Below are 12,392 nucleotides of genomic sequence, written 5' to 3' on the forward strand. Positions count from 1 at the left end.
CCCCATAGAATTATATCTTGACAGTTCTGACAAAGTCTCGGGGAATCTTATGAATATTTGTAATTAGCACATAGTAAGAATTTCCCAAAAATGAAATGTAGGTCCCTGATTGGGGGAAGACGTGGAATGTGAGATCTTGCCTCAGCTGTTTTTTTCTTTTTTAGGTACAGTATATTGACACTTCAGTACCTTTTGTGAAGCAAGGTTTCAGATGGGGCTGTAGGGCAGACGAGGTGGCCGAGTGGTTAAGGCGATGGACTGCTAATCCATTGTGCTCTGCACGCGTGGGTTCGAATCCCACCTTCGTCGGAAAGCCATCAGAGTCTCTTTTGATGGCCAGCATTTCTTGTAGTATAATTACACTCTCTTTCAAGACAGAGCCAGGATCCGCTAGATGGGATCATCTGACTGTTCCATTTTAACAAATATGTCAAATAAAGTGAAGTATTTTGTGCGTAATAGAAATTAGATCTTTCATGGAGTTTCCAGAGGATTGCCTTTCACTCACTCCTGGCTTATTAACCAGTTTGGATAAATAGATTGATAAGAAAGCAGCTCTTACTCCTAAAGTTTAGGCATTCTCAAATGAATGACTGTTAACATATGTCTGCCCCACAGAGACAGATCACTTCTAATAAGTGGGTTCTCTATATGTCACTGATTGCAGACATACTAACTAGAGCTATCGGTATGGTCTTGAATGCGAAAACTCTTATTTTCTCATATGAAAATGTAGTTTTTCATACTTCCAAAAAAAGTGCCTTAAGCATGGTCTTCAATGTGTGCGCGCACGTGGACATTCATATGCAACTACGTTTCCATACAGAGTCTCAAAATCATAGATATATTCATACCTCAGTAAGAATACATGTTGCAATTTACATCCTGCTTGCAGACTGGCCTTGTAGCTCAGTGGCAGAGCACTGGTCTTGTAATCCAGGGGTCATGAGTTCAAGCCTCATCAGGGCCTTTTTACATGAGTCTTTCTGTATGTTGTTTTCAAGTCATTCTTCCCTGGAGTCACACCTTGCTTTAGGATTGCTTATTGCCAAGCTTCCCTTTCCTGCTTTCATATTATCAAGAAAATATCATGAAGATCATTGAATTATAAATTATTGCCTCACCCCTTCCGATCGCCTGACGAACGCCTGACAAACGCCATTCTCACCCTGGCGGGCAAGCCCTGCCGGGCAAAGCCAAATAAGCCATGCATATTTACAGTTCCTTTGAAAGGCAGAGCGAGGACTAGGACCTCTGTTCCGACTGAATCTGCATCCACAGAAAGGATGTTATAAGGCCCTACAAATTTCACCAAGGAGATGTGAAAGTCTTCCCCCATAAAATACTTTTTTTCCCAGATACCCCGGCTCTTAGGCAAATGAGGTTACTCCTCAAAACCCCACCCCCACTCACCATAAATATCCTTCTCTCCTGCTGTCCATTCAAATGATACAAGGTATCTTGTACATAGAGAGAAAGGGAGAATAGGCAGACTTGCTTCAAAGATTTGGTGACTTTGGATGGGTGGGTTGAATGAAGAAGTGAACCTGGTTTCTGGGAAAGGAGTATCGAGATGAAGATGAGGAAAAGTGAACATGGACCACATTCATAGGTTAGAGAAATACATTTAATAGGTTGAATGGTTTTGAAAAGTGAACTTCGAGCAGTAATTGTTGTTTTTTAAACTGCAAAGAAATTAAAAATGAATGTGGGATTGGAGGCACACTCTGAGCAGAAAAGCACCATAAGCTGCTATGGTGCAACTCAAGATGGTGAATAGAACCTTTAATATGATGATGCTCTTCTTTTGCTAGTTTTTTCGAGTCACCTTTTATTGTAAGTAGCTGATACAGCATTTTTTGCAGCTCTTCAGTTTATGGTTATCATGTGAGAACACTGTTTTCATCATATTTATTATTCTACAAATGTATTTTTAAATGCACTGATGTGGTGTTTGCATGAAATGCAAGATGGCACATCATGGAATGTTTAAACTGAGCATCGCGGAGGATATGTGATATTTGGCACCCAGAGGAGTAGGACACGTAGATCCTATAAGAAGTAAAGACTCTCTAGCAAGGGCCGTCCATACTCTGAGTTTAAACTTTACTTTTTGTGAAATGGTTTATGAAAAACAACACGGCTGCTCCAGGTGAGGCTCGAACTCACAACCTCGGCATGGCTCAGTGCAAGTACTGCTGTATAAGTACCGCGCGCTAACCGATTGCACCACTGGAGCTCTCTCTTTTCACATCTCCCCAGGTGAGCCATCTACAGCTGACCAAGTAGATGACAGACACTGCTCCATCATTCACTGTGCAAGATCGACTCACATGCTAGCATGTTATCATGACTATTAAAAATACAGTCCAAACGGAATAGATTCTATAATTGTCCTATAACATATGCTCTGTCTATTGAAAACCCCATAGAATTATATCTTGACAGTTCTGACAAAGTCTCGGGGAATCTTATGAATATTTGTAATTAGCACATAGTAAGAATTTCCCAAAAATGAAATGTAGGTCCCTGATTGGGGGAAGACGTGGAATGTGAGATCTTGCCTCAGCTGTTTTTTTCTTTTTTAGGTACAGTATATTGACACTTCAGTACCTTTTGTGAAGCAAGGTTTCAGATGGGGCTGTAGGGCAGACGAGGTGGCTGAGTGGTTAAGGCGATGGACTGCTAATCCATTGTGCTCTGCACGCGTGGGTTCGAATCCCACCTTCGTCGGAAAGCCATCAGAGTCTCTTTTGATGGCCAGCATTTCTTGTAGTATAATTACACTCTCTTTCAAGACAGAGCCAGGATCCGCTAGATGGGATCATCTGACTGTTCCATTTTAACAAATATGTCAAATAAAGTGAAGTATTTTGTGCGTAATAGAAATTAGATCTTTCATGGAGTTTCCAGAGGATTGCCTTTCACTCACTCCTGGCTTATTAACCAGTTTGGATAAATAGATTGATAAGAAAGCAGCTCTTACTCCTAAAGTTTAGGCATTCTCAAATGAATGACTGTTAACATATGTCTGCCCCACAGAGACAGATCACTTCTAATAAGTGGGTTCTCTATATGTCACTGATTGCAGACATACTAACTAGAGCTATCGGTATGGTCTTGAATGCGAAAACTCTTATTTTCTCATATGAAAATGTAGTTTTTCATACTTCCAAAAAAAGTGCCTTAAGCATGGTCTTCAATGTGTGCGCGCACGTGGACATTCATATGCAACTACGTTTCCATATAGAGTCTCAAAATCATAGATATATTCATACCTCAGTAAGAATACATGTTGCAATTTACATCCTGCGTGCAGACTGTCCTTGTAGCTCAGTGGCAGAGCACTGGTCTTGTAAACCAGGGGTCATGAGTTCAAGCCTCATCAGGGCCTTTTTACATGAGTCTTTCTGTATGTTGTTTTCAAGTCATTCTTCCCTGGAGTCACACCTTGCTTTAGGATTGCTTATTGCCAAGCTTCCCTTTCCTGCTTTCATATTATCAAGAAAATATCATGAAGATCATTGAATTATAAATGATTGCCTCACCCCTTCCGATCGCCTGACGAACGCCTGACAAACGTCATTCTCACCCTGCCGGGCAAAGCAAATAAGCCATGCATATTTACAGTTCCTTTGAAAGGCAGAGCGAGGACTAGGACCTCTGTTCCGACTGAATCTGCATCCACAGAAAGGATGTTATAAGGCCCTACAAATTTCACCAAGGAGATGTGAAAGTCTTCCCCAATAAAATACTTTTTTTCCCAGATACCCCGGCTCTTAGGCAAATGAGGTTACTCCTCAAAACCCCACCCCCACTCACCATAAATATCCTTCTCTCCTGCTGTCCATTCAAATGATACAAGGTATCTTGTACATAGAGAGAAAGGGAGAATAGGCAGACTTGCTTCAAAGATTTGATGACTTTGGATGGGTGGGTTGAATGAAGAAGTGAACCTGGTTTCTGGGAAAGGAGTATCGAGATGAAGATGAGGAAAAGTGAACATGGACCACATTCATAGGTTAGAGAAATACATTTAATAGGTTGAATGGTTTTGAAAAGTGAACTTCGAGCAGTAATTGTTGTTTTTTAAACTGCAAAGAAATTAAAAATGAATGTGGGATTGGAGGCACACTCTGAGCAGAAAAGCACCATAAGCTGCTATGGTGCAACTCAAGATGGTGAATAGAACCTTTAATATGATGATGCTCTTCTTTTGCTAGTTTTTTCGAGTCACCTTTTATTGTAAGTAGCTGATACAGCATTTTTTGCAGCTCTTCAGTTTATGGTTATCATGTGAGAACACTGTTTTCATCATATTTATTATTCTACAAATGTATTTTTAAATGCACTGATGTGGTGTTTGCATGAAATGCAAGATGGCACATCATGGAATGTTTAAACTGAGCATCGCGGAGGATATGTGATATTTGGCACCCAGAGGAGTAGGACACGTAGATCCTATAAGAAGTAAAGACTCTCTAGCAAGGGCCGTCCATACTCTGAGTTTAAACTTTACTTTTTGTGAAATGGTTTATGAAAAACAACACGGCTGCTCCAGGTGAGGCTCGAACTCACAACCTCGGCATGGCTCAGTGCAATTACTGCTGTATAAGTACCGCGCGCTAACCGATTGCGCCACTGGAGCTCTCTCTTTTCACATCTCCCCAGGTGAGCCATCTACAGCTGACCAAGTAGATGACAGACACTGCTCCATCATTCACTGTGCAAGATCGACTCACATGCTAGCATGTTATCATGACTATTAAAAATACAGTCCAAACGGAATAGATTCTATAATTGTCCTATAACATATGCTCTGTCTATTCAAAACCCCATAGAATTATATCTTGACAGTTCTGACAAAGTCTAGGGGAATCTTATGAATATTTGTAATTAGCACATAGTAAGAATTTCCCAAAAATGAAATGTAGGTCCCTGATTGGGGGAAGACGTGGAATGTGAGATCTTGCCTCAGCTGTTTTTTTCTTTTTTAGGTACAGTATATTGACACTTCAGTACCTTTTGTGAAGCAAGGTTTCAGATGGGGCTGTAGGGCAGACGAGGTGGCCGAGTGGTTAAGGCGATGGACTGCTAATCCATTGTGCTCTGCACGCGTGGGTTCGAATCCCACCTTCGTCGGAAAGCCATCAGAGTCTCTTTTGATGGCCAGCATTTCTTGTAGTATAATTACACTCTCTTTCAAGACAGAGCCAGGATCCGCTAGATGGGATCATCTGACTGTTCCATTTTAACAAATATGTCAAATAAAGTGAAGTATTTTGTGCGTAATAGAAATTAGATCTTTCATGGAGTTTCCAGAGGATTGCCTTTCACTCACTCCTGGCTTATTAACCAGTTTGGATAAATAGATTGATAAGAAAGCAGCTCTTACTCCTAAAGTTTAGGCCGTCTCAAATGAATGACTGTTAACATATGTCTGCCCCACAGAGACAGATCACTTCTAATAAGTGGGTTCTCTATATGTCACTGATTGCAGACATACTAACTAGAGCTATCGGTATGGTCTTGAATGCGAAAACTCTTATTTTCTCATATGAAAATGTAGTTTTTCATACTTCCAAAAAAAGTGCCTTAAGCATGGTCTTCAATGTGTGCGCGCACGTGGACATTCATATGCAACTACGTTTCCATACAGAGTCTCAAAATCATAGATATATTCATACCTCAGTAAGAATACATGTTGCAATTTACATCCTGCGTGCAGACTGGCCTTGTAGCTCAGTGGCAGAGCACTGCTCTTGTAAACCAGGGGTCATGAGTTCAAGCCTCATCAGGGCCTTTTTACATGAGTCTTTCTGTATGTTGTTTTCAAGTCATTCTTCCCTGGAGTCACACCTTGCTTTAGGATTGCTTATTGCCAAGCTTCCCTTTCCTGCTTTCATATTATCAAGAAAATATCATGAAGATCATTGAATTATAAATTATTGCCTCACCCCTTCCGATCGCCTGACGAACGCCTGACAAACGCCATTCTCACCCTGCCGGGCAAAGCCAAATAAGCCATGCATATTTACAGTTCCTTTGAAAGGCAGAGCAAGGACTAGGACCTCTGTTCCGACTGAATCTGCATCCACAGAAAGGATGTTATAAGGCCCTACAAATTTCACCAAGGAGATGTGAAAGTCTTCCCCCATAAAATACTTTTTTTCCCAGATACCCCGGCTCTTAGGCAAATGAGGTTACTCCTCAAAACCCCACCCCCACTCACCATAAATATCCTTCTCTCCTGCTGTCCATTCAAATGATACAAGGTATCTTGTACATAGAGAGAAAGGGAGAATAGGCAGACTTGCTTCAAAGATTTGGTGACTTTGGATGGGTGGGTTGAATGAAGAAGTGAACCTGGTTTCTGGGAAAGGAGTATCGAGATGAAGATGAGGAAAAGTGAACATGGACCACATTCATAGGTTAGAGAAATACATTTAATAGGTTGAATGGTTTTGAAAAGTGAACTTCGAGCAGTAATTGTTGTTTTTTAAACTGCAAAGAAATTAAAAATGAATGTGGGATTGGAGGCACACTCTGAGCAGAAAAGCACCATAAGCTGCTATGGTGCAACTCAAGATGGTGAATAGAACCTTTAATATGATGATGCTCTTCTTTTGCTAGTTTTTTCGAGTCACCTTTTATTGTAAGTAGCTGATACAGCATTTTTTGCAGCTCTTCAGTTTATGGTTATCATGTGAGAACACTGTTTTCATCATATTTATTATTCTACAAATGTATTTTTAAATGCACTGATGTGGTGTTTGCATGAAATGCAAGATGGCACATCATGGAATGTTTAAACTGAGCATCGCGGAGGATATGTGATATTTGGCACCCAGAGGAGTAGGACACGTAGATCCTATAAGAAGTAAAGACTCTCTAGCAAGGGCCGTCCATACTCTGAGTTTAAACTTTACTTTTTGTGAAATGGTTTATGAAAAACAACACGGCTGCTCCAGGTGAGGCTCGAACTCACAACCTCGGCATGGCTCAGTGCAAGTACTGCTGTATAAGTACCGCGCGCTAACCGATTGCACCACTGGAGCTCTCTCTTTTCACATCTCCCCAGGTGAGCCATCTACAGCTGACCAAGTAGATGACAGACACTGCTCCATCATTCACTGTGCAAGATCGACTCACATGCTAGCATGTTATCATGACTATTAAAAATACAGTCCAAACGGAATAGATTCTATAATTGTCCTATAACATATGCTCTGTCTATTCAAAACCCCATAGAATTATATCTTGACAGTTCTGACAAAGTCTCGGGGAATCTTATGAATATTTGTAATTAGCACATAGTAAGAATTTCCCAAAAATGAAATGTAGGTCCCTGATTGGGGGAAGACGTGGAATGTGAGATCTTGCCTCAGCTGTTTTTTTCTTTTTTAGGTACAGTATATTGACACTTCAGTACCTTTTGTGAAGCAAGGTTTCAGATGGGGCTGTAGGGCAGATGAGGTGGCTGAGTGGTTAAGGCGATGGACTGCTAATCCATTGTCCTCTGCACGCGTGGGTTCGAATCCCACCTTCGTCGGAAAGCCATCAGAGTCTCTTTTGATGGCCAGCATTTCTTGTAGTATAATTACACTCTCTTTCAAGACAGAGCCAGGATCCGCTAGATGGGATCATCTGACTGTTCCATTTTAACAAATATGTCAAATAAAGTGAAGTATTTTGTGCGTAATAGAAATTAGATCTTTCATGGAGTTTCCAGAGGATTGCCTTTCACTCACTCCTGGCTTATTAACCAGTTTGGATAAATAGATTGATAAGAAAGCAGCTCTTACTCCTAAAGTTTAGGCATTCTCAAATGAATGACTGTTAACATATGTCTGCCCCACAGAGACAGATCACTTCTAATAAGTGGGTTCTCTATATGTCACTGATTGCAGACATACTAACTAGAGCTATCGGTATGGTCTTGAATGCGAAAACTCTTATTTTCTCATATGAAAATGTAGTTTTTCATACTTCCAAAAAAAGTGCCTTAAGCATGGTCTTCAATGTGTGCGCGCACGTGGACATTCATATGCAACTACGTTTCCATATAGAGTCTCAAAATCATAGATATATTCATACCTCAGTAAGAATACATGTTGCAATTTACATCCTGCGTGCAGACTGGCCTTGTAGCTCAGTGGCAGAGCACTGGTCTTGTAAACCAGGGGTCATGAGTTCAAGCCTCATCAGGGCCTTTTTACATGAGTCTTTCTGTATGTTGTTTTCAAGTCATTCTTCCCTGGAGTCACACCTTGCTTTAGGATTGCTTATTGCCAAGCTTCCCTTTCCTGCTTTCATATTATCAAGAAAATATCATGAAGATCATTGAATTATAAATGATTGCCTCACCCCTTCCGATCGTCTGACGAACGCCTGACAAACGTCATTCTCACCCTGCCGGGCAAAGCCAAATAAGCCATGCATATTTACAGTTCCTTTGAAAGGCAGAGCGAAGACTAGGACCTCTGTTCCGACTGAATCTGCATCCACAGAAAGGATGTTATAAGGCCCTACAAATTTCACCAAGGAGATGTGAAAGTCTTCCCCAATAAAATACTTTTTTTCCCAGATACCCCGGCTCTTAGGCAAATGAGGTTACTCCTCAAAACCCCACCCCCACTCACCATAAATATCCTTCTCTCCTGCTGTCCATTCAAATGATACAAGGTATCTTGTACATAGAGAGAAAGGGAGAATAGGCAGACTTGCTTCAAAGATTTGGTGACTTTGGATGGGTGGGTTGAATGAAGAAGTGAACCTGGTTTCTGGGAAAGGAGTATCGAGATGAAGATGAGGAAAAGTGAACATGGACCACATTCATAGGTTAGAGAAATACATTTAATAGGTTGAATGGTTTTGAAAAGTGAACTTCGAGCAGTAATTGTTGTTTTTTAAACTGCAAAGAAATTAAAAATGAATGTGGGATTGGAGGCACACTCTGAGCAGAAAAGCACCATAAGCTGCTATGGTGCAACTCAAGATGGTGAATAGAACCTTTAATATGATGATGCTCTTCTTTTGCTAGTTTTTTCGAGTCACCTTTTATTGTAAGTAGCTGATACAGCATTTTTTGCAGCTCTTCAGTTTATGGTTATCATGTGAGAACACTGTTTTCATCATATTTATTATTCTACAAATGTATTTTTAAATGCACTGATGTGGTGTTTGCATGAAATGCAAGATGGCACATCATGGAATGTTTAAACTGAGCATCGCGGAGGATATGTGATATTTGGCACCCAGAGGAGTAGGACACGTAGATCCTATAAGAAGTAAAGACTCTCTAGCAAGGGCCGTCCATACTCTGAGTTTAAACTTTACTTTTTGTGAAATGGTTTATGAAAAACAACACGGCTGCTCCAGGTGAGGCTCGAACTCACAACCTCGGCATGGCTCAGTGCAAGTACTGCTGTATAAGTACTGCGCGCTAACCGATTGCGCCACTGGAGCTCTCTCTTTTCACATCTCCCCAGGTGAGCCATCTACAGCTGACCAAGTAGATGACAGACACTGCTCCATCATTCACTGTGCAAGATCGACTCACATGCTAGCATGTTATCATGACTATTAAAAATACAGTCCAAACGGAATAGATTCTATAATTGTCCTATAACATATGCTCTGTCTATTCAAAACCCCATAGAATTATATCTTGACAGTTCTGACAAAGTCTAGGGGAATCTTATGAATATTTGTAATTAGCACATAGTAAGAATTTCCCAAAAATGAAATGTAGGTCCCTGATTGGGGGAAGACGTGGAATGTGAGATCTTGCCTCAGCTGTTTTTTTCTTTTTTAGGTACAGTATATTGACACTTCAGTACCTTTTGTGAAGCAAGGTTTCAGATGGGGCTGTAGGGCAGACGAGGTGGCCGAGTGGTTAAGGCGATGGACTGCTAATCCATTGTGCTCTGCACGCGTGGGTTCGAATCCCACCTTCGTCGGAAAGCCATCAGAGTCTCTTTTGATGGCCAGCATTTCTTGTAGTATAATTACACTCTCTTTCAAGACAGAGCCAGGATCCGCTAGATGAGATCATCTGACTGTTCCATTTTAACAAATATGTCAAATAAAGTGAAGTATTTTGTGCGTAATAGAAATTAGATCTTTCATGGAGTTTCCAGAGGATTGCCTTTCACTCACTCCTGGCTTATTAACCAGTTTGGATAAATAGATTGATAAGAAAGCAGCTCTTACTCCTAAAGTTTAGGCCGTCTCAAATGAATGACTGTTAACATATGTCTGCCCCACAGAGACAGATCACTTCTAATAAGTGGGTTCTCTATATGTCACTGATTGCAGACATACTAACTAGAGCTATCGGTATGGTCTTGAATGCGAAAACTCTTATTTTCTCATATGAAAATGTAGTTTTTCATACTTCCAAAAAAAGTGCCTTAAGCATGGTCTTCAATGTGTGCGCGCACGTGGACATTCATATGCAACTACGTTTCCATACAGAGTCTCAAAATCATAGATATATTCATACCTCAGTAAGAATACATGTTGCAATTTACATCCTGCGTGCCGACTGGCCTTGTAGCTCAGTGGCAGAGCACTGGTCTTGTAAACCAGGGGTCATGAGTTCAAGCCTCATCAGGGCCTTTTTACATGAGTCTTTCTGTATGTTGTTTTCAAGTCATTCTTCCCTGGAGTCACACCTTGCTTTAGGATTGCTTATTGCCAAGCTTCCCTTTCCTGCTTTCATATTATCAAGAAAATATCATGAAGATCATTGAATTATAAATTATTGCCTCACCCCTTCCGATCGCCTGACGAACGCCTGACAAACGCAATTCTCACCCTGCCGGGCAAGCCCTGCCGGGCAAAGCCAAATAAGCCATGCATATTTACAGTTCCTTTGAAAGGCAGAGCGAGGACTAGGACCTCTGTTCCGACTGAATCTGCATCCACAGAAAGGATGTTATAAGGCCCTACAAATTTCACCAAGGAGATGTGAAAGTCTTCCCCCATAAAATACTTTTTTTCCCAGATACCCCGGCTCTTAGGCAAATGAGGTTACTCCTCAAAACCCCACCCCCACTCACCATAAATATCCTTCTCTCCTGCTGTCCATTCAAATGATACAAGGTATCTTGTACATAGAGAGAAAGGGAGAATAGGCAGACTTGCTTCAAAGATTTGGTGACCTTGGATGGGTGGGTTGAATGAAGAAGTGAACCTGGTTTCTGGGAAAGGAGTATCGAGATGAAGATGAGGAAAAGTGAACATGGACCACATTCATAGGTTAGAGAAATACATTTAATAGGTTGAATGGTTTTGAAAAGTGAACTTCGAGCAGTAATTGTTGTTTTTTAAACTGCAAAGAAATTAAAAATGAATGTGGGATTGGAGGCACACTCTGAGCAGAAAAGCACCATAAGCTGCTATGGTGCAACTCAAGATGGTGAATAGAACCTTTAATATGATGATGCTCTTCTTTTGCTAGTTTTTTCGAGTCACCTTTTATTGTAAGTAGCTGATACAGCATTTTTTGCAGCTCTTCAGTTTATGGTTATCATGTGAGAACACTGTTTTCATCATATTTATTATTCTACAAATGTATTTTTAAATGCACTGATGTGGTGTTTGCATGAAATGCAAGATGGCACATCATGGAATGTTTAAACTGAGCATCGCGGAGGATATGTGATATTTGGCACCCAGAGGAGTAGGACACGTAGATCCTATAAGAAGTAAAGACTCTCTAGCAAGGGCCGTCCATACTCTGAGTTTAAACTTTACTTTTTGTGAAATGGTTTATGAAAAACAACACGGCTGCTCCAGGTGAGGCTCGAACTCACAACCTCGGCATGGCTCAGTGCAAGTACTGCTGTATAAGTACCGCGCGCTAACTGATTGCACCACTGGAGCTCTCTCTTTTCACATCTCCCCAGGTGAGCCATCTACAGCTGACCAAGTAGATGACAGACACTGCTCCATCATTCACTGTGCAAGATCGACTCACATGCTAGCATGTTATCATGACTATTAAAAATACAGTCCAAACGGAATAGATTCTATAATTGTCCTATAACATATGCTCTGTCTATTCAAAACCCCATAGAATTATATCTTGACAGTTCTGACAAAGTCTCGGGGAATCTTATGAATATTTGTAATTAGCACATAGTAAGAATTTCCCAAAAATGAAATGTAGGTCCCTGATTGGGGGAAGACGTGGAATGTGAGATCTTGCCTCAGCTGTTTTTTTCTTTTTTAGGTACAGTATATTGACACTTCAGTACCTTTTGTGAAGCAAGGTTTCAGATGGGGCTGTAGGGCAGACGAGGTGGCCGAGTGGTTAAGGCGATGGACTGCTAATCCATTGTGCTCTGCACGCGTGGGTTCGAATCCCACCTTCGTCGGAAAGC

At 41.0% G+C, this 12,392-nt stretch overlaps 8 non-coding genes across 8 annotated transcripts; 4 read left to right on the forward strand and 4 right to left on the reverse strand.

The window, feature by feature from the left end:
• Nucleotides 1-227: 227 nt before the first annotated feature.
• On the forward strand, nt 228-309 carry TRNAS-GCU (transfer RNA serine (anticodon GCU)). The gene has a single exon. It is a non-coding gene; the product is annotated as a tRNA-Ser (tRNA).
• A 1,835-nt stretch (nt 310-2,144) lies between these two features.
• On the reverse strand, nt 2,145-2,239 carry TRNAI-UAU (transfer RNA isoleucine (anticodon UAU)). The gene is made up of 2 exons: nt 2,202-2,239; nt 2,145-2,180 (listed from the first exon to the last, which is right to left on the reverse strand). It is a non-coding gene; the product is annotated as a tRNA-Ile (tRNA).
• A 2,314-nt stretch (nt 2,240-4,553) lies between these two features.
• Nucleotides 4,554-4,648, reverse strand: TRNAI-UAU (transfer RNA isoleucine (anticodon UAU)). Its single transcript has 2 exons — nt 4,611-4,648; nt 4,554-4,589 (listed from the first exon to the last, which is right to left on the reverse strand). It is a non-coding gene; the product is annotated as a tRNA-Ile (tRNA).
• A 412-nt stretch (nt 4,649-5,060) lies between these two features.
• Nucleotides 5,061-5,142, forward strand: TRNAS-GCU (transfer RNA serine (anticodon GCU)). Its single transcript has one exon. It is a non-coding gene; the product is annotated as a tRNA-Ser (tRNA).
• Nucleotides 5,143-6,963: 1,821 nt separating this feature from the next.
• On the reverse strand, nt 6,964-7,058 carry TRNAI-UAU (transfer RNA isoleucine (anticodon UAU)). Its single transcript has 2 exons — nt 7,021-7,058; nt 6,964-6,999 (listed from the first exon to the last, which is right to left on the reverse strand). It is a non-coding gene; the product is annotated as a tRNA-Ile (tRNA).
• A 2,315-nt stretch (nt 7,059-9,373) lies between these two features.
• Nucleotides 9,374-9,468, reverse strand: TRNAI-UAU (transfer RNA isoleucine (anticodon UAU)). The gene is made up of 2 exons: nt 9,431-9,468; nt 9,374-9,409 (listed from the first exon to the last, which is right to left on the reverse strand). It is a non-coding gene; the product is annotated as a tRNA-Ile (tRNA).
• Nucleotides 9,469-9,880: 412 nt separating this feature from the next.
• On the forward strand, nt 9,881-9,962 carry TRNAS-GCU (transfer RNA serine (anticodon GCU)). Its single transcript has one exon. It is a non-coding gene; the product is annotated as a tRNA-Ser (tRNA).
• Nucleotides 9,963-12,304: 2,342 nt separating this feature from the next.
• TRNAS-GCU (transfer RNA serine (anticodon GCU)) lies at nt 12,305-12,386 on the forward strand. Its single transcript has one exon. It is a non-coding gene; the product is annotated as a tRNA-Ser (tRNA).
• The last annotated feature ends 6 nt before the right edge of the window (nt 12,387-12,392 follow it).

The sequence above is a fragment of the Triturus cristatus genome, chromosome 12, assembly GCF_964204655.1.
Source record: "Triturus cristatus chromosome 12, aTriCri1.1, whole genome shotgun sequence".
In the NCBI taxonomy this organism is placed as follows: domain Eukaryota; kingdom Metazoa; phylum Chordata; class Amphibia; order Caudata; family Salamandridae; genus Triturus; species Triturus cristatus.